This window comes from Adiantum capillus-veneris, chromosome 23, assembly GCF_014529385.1.
Source record: "Adiantum capillus-veneris isolate H3 chromosome 23, ASM1452938v2, whole genome shotgun sequence".
In the NCBI taxonomy this organism is placed as follows: domain Eukaryota; kingdom Viridiplantae; phylum Streptophyta; class Polypodiopsida; order Polypodiales; family Pteridaceae; genus Adiantum; species Adiantum capillus-veneris.
In genome coordinates this window covers 88,490,503-88,496,625 of record NC_140953.1, presented here as the reverse complement: position 1 = coordinate 88,496,625, position 6,123 = coordinate 88,490,503, and the positions used below count along the sequence as shown (strand labels likewise).

General features: G+C 36.8%; 1 pseudogene; it reads left to right on the top strand.

Moving 5' to 3' along the window:
* The first annotated feature begins 244 nt into the window (after positions 1–244).
* LOC147428128 (uncharacterized) lies at positions 245–5,355 on the top strand (annotated as a pseudogene).
* Positions 5,356–6,123: the final 768 nt, after the last annotated feature.

Sequence of the window (6,123 nt, the reverse complement as noted above, 5' to 3'; positions counted from 1 at the left end):
TTGGGATCAAATGCAAACCATGCTTAAAGGCCTTGGAATGGTTAATGCTCGGCGCTATCATATCTGCATAGGAAATCTAGGAGTAAAACATCCACCACAGCTTCTTCAACCAAGCATAGAGGATAACTATGTAGGAGAAATTCCAAGATGTGTATGCAATGTTGGATCCTCTTCTAGGAAGTTTAAGAGGGATTGCTCCAAGTGTTGTGAGAAGTGTCCAATTTGCAAAAGGACAAGAAAGTCTATGCTTTCTTTTGATTATATTCCGATCGGTCCTCAGTTACAGATTCTGACGAAGAGTAGTACCTACTGTCATGAGTTGCTAAATCTATGGCGTCACAAACATAGATGGGACAACGCATCTGCACTCAACAATGAACAGAGGATCATCGATTTTTGGGATGGAACAAAGTTTCAAGAAGTGAAGGACTTATGAAATCCAAGTACATCATATAAACTGCCTGTGGTTTGCTCAAATTCAGCATGTAAAAAGTGCTACACCACATTTCCAGTCTTTAAACGCCATGCAGCACTACAAAGCGGATGGGATGCTGTGAATGAAGTATATAACTTTATCTGCATTGAGTGCTTCCAGGACATCAAATATCGCAAGAAAATTGAAGTGGTGAGTTTGACTTCTCTTTTTGAGGTTCCTTTTGCATTCTGCTGATGTGTAATATATGTCATCATTTGGTTAGGGTGATCCTCGCAATATAGCAATTTTACTACATTGGGACGGCTTCCAAACGTCAAAGATGACCCAAAAGAGCTGTGGTGTTGTGGAAATATCACTGCTTAAAGTTGGATGTAGTTCTTCCATAGATGTTTTACCAGTTTTGTTTATTCCGCAAAATTGCAAAAAGATTATAAAAAGTTCAGGAGATGTATTTGGAACATTCCTGACTCCATTGGTGGATGAACTTGAAAGCTTATTTTTGGATGGGATAGATGTATTATATGAGTATCCACTAGAGATGATTTTTGACAATCCACAAGGGTTTTTCAAGTCTTGCAAGATACGCGCACTGCTCATGATGGTTATCGGCGACCATCCGGCTCAGTGCAAAATAGGTCTACTCAAGAATGGAGGACAAGAGTTTTGTCGGCGTGATAAAGCTCATGCAACTTTGGTAAGAGATGCCACCAGGCCTGATGGACGATATGTCTATGATGGAAATCGCTACCAGGCAAGATATCCACCACCACAACGAACATTTGAGGAGATGAAATCTGCCTTAGAAGAGGCCAAGCATTGCTGCACACAAGCAGAGAAGGAAGCTGCATGGAAACAAGCAGGCCTATCAGGCAAGTCCATACTTTGGAGGCTCTCTGACTTGTATGGATTTGATATATCTCTTGATTGTGTGTATGATGTTATGCACACTTTAGCATTAAACGTCTTCAAGAAATATATTTCTCAGTTATTTGAAAGCTCTAACAATGCTCTTAAGAAAGAGATAGATTCAACAATGTCTTCACTTACAAAAGATGTGCCCAACACTATCCTCTACGGAAGGTGGCCAAACTCTCCCAGTAACTACTTTGAGTGCTTCAAAGCTGAAGTCGGAATCAAAAGTTTATTCAATGGTGCCTTCCATATATCCTAAAAACTGTAAATGGTATTTCGCCAGAAATGCATGTTTTGGAAACTCTCTTGGTAGATATAGCTCATAGATTTTATAACTACAGTAGAGATCATGGTTGGTCCATGGAGGATATTAGAATTATGAATATATTACTACAATCTTGGAGAGTTCGAAGGGAAGAGGCATTTGGGGCTAATTCATCGCCTTTAGAGCATATCGTTGGTATATATATTTCTCTCATTTTTGAGAATTACTTGGTGAGAATAACTATTTATTGCCATTTTGATTGTAGGTAATGGTGAGCTTCTTGACGATATAATTCGGCATGGGCTACATGATCATTATTGGTGCTACATATTTGAGCGTCTTGTGAAGATCTATAGCACCATCAAGACCAATAATCTCAGCAATGAGGCATCATTCATCCAATTCTATTTGAGGAAGTTTTTCACTAAAGTTTTTCAAGCTATCCGCTCTGACAACAATGGTCTCTTACCTGATCAAAGATTCTTGAGAGATCTACATTCCTCAATGAGTGGATATTGCAATGTCCCATGTAATGAAGGCCAATTGCATGAGTGTTCTGCACATCATATGGATGGGCTCTTAGTTGTTTCATCGGTGGCCAAGGCAAGATCCCTGTGGAATGCTCTCTTGAAATATGGCCATAGTGTACCTTGTATTGATTGTCTTCTTTTGAAGGGAATTTGTATATCAAGGAAAAGATGCATCTATCGAGAGCCATCATCTGAGGAGTCCATATTTTTAAAGAGGTTTTGGAATATGGAAGAGAGCTTTCCAATTGCAGATTTAAAGATATACAAAAAGGTATTGTACAGAGGAGAAATATATAAAGTTGGCTCCCATGTGGTAGTGAGAGCTGAGGATACAAATAGTATGTTAGATAAACGCAGACATTGGAAGGCTTGTATCACCTCTCTTTCCTCAATGCAGTTCAATGGGAAGTCTATGCTTTTCTTTGGAGGAAGATACTACAGACAATGCATCGTAGGTGATGATGACTCTGAAAGGTTACTCATTGATGCAATCACAGGAATGAGTGTCCTTGAGAAGACACCAATGCCCTTTACATGGGATTGTATCCAACCTATTTACTCTCTTCTTCATAAATTCATACCAATGTCACTACCTAAAAGCCAAAAGCTCATTGCCTATGAAGTAAAGGACTTGAAGCACAGAGATAGATTGCTTATGGAAGGACAATGTGGGAATGTTCCTTTATGGTTAGAGGAACAAGATATAGTGAGAGTTTCTATGACTAGTGGAGTTGAAAAAGTCTTTCAACATGCTGGGGTAAGGGAATCAAATCCTGAGGAAAAATTGGCAAGACTTGCCATCTTGAAGCCTGATGTACATCAAAGAAATACGTGGACGATTCACATAGAAGAAGATCATTGGAGAAGTTGGGATAGCTGTCATATTCTAATTAAAAATTGGACTGTGATAAGACAAAAGAGAGTTACAAAACCTGGTGTGCTTGAACAATGGATACCTATTATGTGGCGATCTCCATGATGTATAAGCATTTGTATCTACTATTTTATTCAGGACTCTCTTTAAAGTTGATTCTACACAAAAACTTTCTCTCTTTTGTGTTGTGTAAGAATTTTGATTGAAAACTCTTTAAAATTGATTTTATGTTGTTTTGTTTCAGTTTTTTGATTTAAATTTATAAATATTGTATCGTAAATATGATTTTGTTACTTTGTCAGGGCAAGTATGAGTTGCCCACAATCATTGTTACAGCAGCTACTAGGAGGATCTAGTGAAGAGGCTATTAAAACTCTCAATGTGTGGAGAGCAAATTATTCTGGAAATAAGAGGGTAACTTCGGATCCCTCTAGCATCGCTGCAATCAGTGATCCACCTAGATATGATCCTGTTGTGTATGATCAGATTTTTAGGCCACCACCACCAAAATTGAGAGAGAAAAATAAGTTGTATGGTCGAGATTTTCTCTTAAAACAGCATCCTGAGCAATATAGAGTATTATATGTCAATTATGGAGAGGTGAGAAAGTGGTTTGCTAAAGGAGAAGCCATTGGCGATCTTCGTAACAACAATGAGCGAAAGAATGTAGTTTTGAGGATCATTAAAGAGAATATAGCAACGCTCAAGGCCATCACAATAGATGGTGTGGCTTATCCATGGAAGGAGGAAGATTTATACACATGGTGTATCAAGTCTTTAGCGGCAAAACGTACGTGGAGCAAAAAAAAGACAAGCCAAGAGACACTTTGCTTAACCAACTCCATGGTACAATAATTTATGTTGAGCCTATGTTTGTTTTGACATCTTTGCAAGTTTGTTTAATAATATTTAGAATTATAGGTCTTATGTATAGATGATGATAATATAACGATTGAGCACAAGGATGAGAAAGATGATTAAGAAGGAGAGCTTCATGCAACAGTGAGTACATATTCTTTTATGACAGGGGTTTTATTTGATTTATTATATGTTATTCACATTAAACTTCTTTCAGATTGAGAGTTCTCATGTTGATGAGCAAGTGACGAAGTTTGTTATCGATGATAAAGCTGATGATATATTAAATCGTGTAGGTTCTTTTGTGCTATGCCATTTAAATTATTTATGCTTGCTATGAGGTAGTAATAAGTTTACTTGATTTATGTTTCTTTTCTGTGAATGTAGAAAGATGAGGATGTGTACATTCCTGATATGTCATGGATGGAAGAGGATGATCCAAAAAGTGCTTATGAGGTTTGTTAATCAATCTCTCTCTCTCTCTCTCTCTCTCTCTCTCTCTCTCTCTCTCTCTTTTTGTGAAGATCGTGTTTTCTTTACAATTGTATAGGAGTATCAACATTTTATAAGAGATGAAAGCTCAAAAGTCTCATTACAAGGAAAAGAGACACATATAGATCATGAGGGGGGTGGCAATGGTGATAATGTGACGAAAAAGGTTTGATTGTAAAAACCTTATCTTTTGATGAGATTCATGCTATATTTTAGTTATGTAGTGTCTTTATTTATTTTTATTCGTGAGAAAATGAAGGATAAAAGTTTAAGCGAGTCTTCTGCTGTGGATGATATGGATGCGAACTCTAGGAAAAGCAATCGAAAGAGAAAGGTATACTTAATTTTCTCATTATCTTAATTAGGGTTAGTGTGATGCTCTTCTTAGCATTTTAAGTTATTGAGTCATTTTTATTTTAAAAGGTTACAAGTAAGATTTGTTAATTAGAATAAAAAGACATAGCTTCCAAGGCGGCAAAACATTAAAAAAAAAGGTAATTACTTAGGATTTCATTTAAGAATAAACTTTGATTGCTTATAAATAACTTTATTTCTTCAATGGTATAGGAGTCCTTAAGAGAAGATGGTGGAGAGAAGTCTCTTATGGAAACCAAGGTGTGTTTTAGATCATATGAAGTCTTGCTTGCATTAGTTTTTTAAACATGAGAAAGATATAGCATTTTAGAATCTTACACTTGCATCATTTTTTTTGTAGGCAAGAACATTGTCTACTAGAGACAAAGAAGTCATTCTAATGAAGTGGCTTCATACTCAAAAAGTGGAAGAGATCTACCAATTGATCAATCCCACTTACTGTGCTTGGAAGAAGACACATTCATTCTTTGGCACGAAAGTGAATGACACTACTTCCTCAACAATGTGTGCGGACTTAGTGGCATGGCTCTTAGTTCAAGGAGTAGTGCATATCAATTTTGCAAAGCTAGGTGTTTTAACTTTAAAAGACGTTCATTTGTGTAATGATGATTAAGTATTGTATCTAAATGGACATTCTCAATGGGTGTTGATTTCCAATGTGTATTAGCTTGAGGTCAAATGACTAATATGCTTAATATTTAGATGAGCACTCTCAATTAACTCCATATCTGAAATTGACAAGTGATCTTGAATTCTCTTGATTCATCTAGCAATTATTTACTAATTGACTTACTATTTGGATATTGTAGTTGCTACATGGATTACTACTTCTTGCTTTGAAGTTACTAAATGAATTACTATTTCATATATTTGAGTTGCTAGATATATTGCTAGTTTCATAACACATCTCAAACTAGTAAGTGAGATTGCTCTCTTGTTTCATCTAGCAATTATCTTACCATATAGCTACTCAACTTACTATATGGTAAGAAAATTACTACTTGAAGCATCTAGGAGTATTCTCACGCTTACTAGTTTGCACTTTTTCTAGATGTGTGTATTGAAACTAGTAATATATCTAGCAATTATATATTTTTTGCCATATGGTAAGTCGTCCAAAGCTCCTTGTGACTTTCTCCGCTTAGCGTCTCTCCTGTTTCATGCGATGGTGTTTCTACTACTTCAGTCTTCATCTACGCCTTAAAAAGCAAAGAGAGTGCCTAGAGGAGGGCCGACTGGACGATATCATGCATCGACGCCATGCATACCATTTTTGCATATAGTGAGGAAAGAGACTTTGTGAAACCTGTCAAAACCACAGTCCGCGATGGCGCGGACTGGTTCTAGCACATTCAGCACGGATACTGCACGCTGGTGTGGT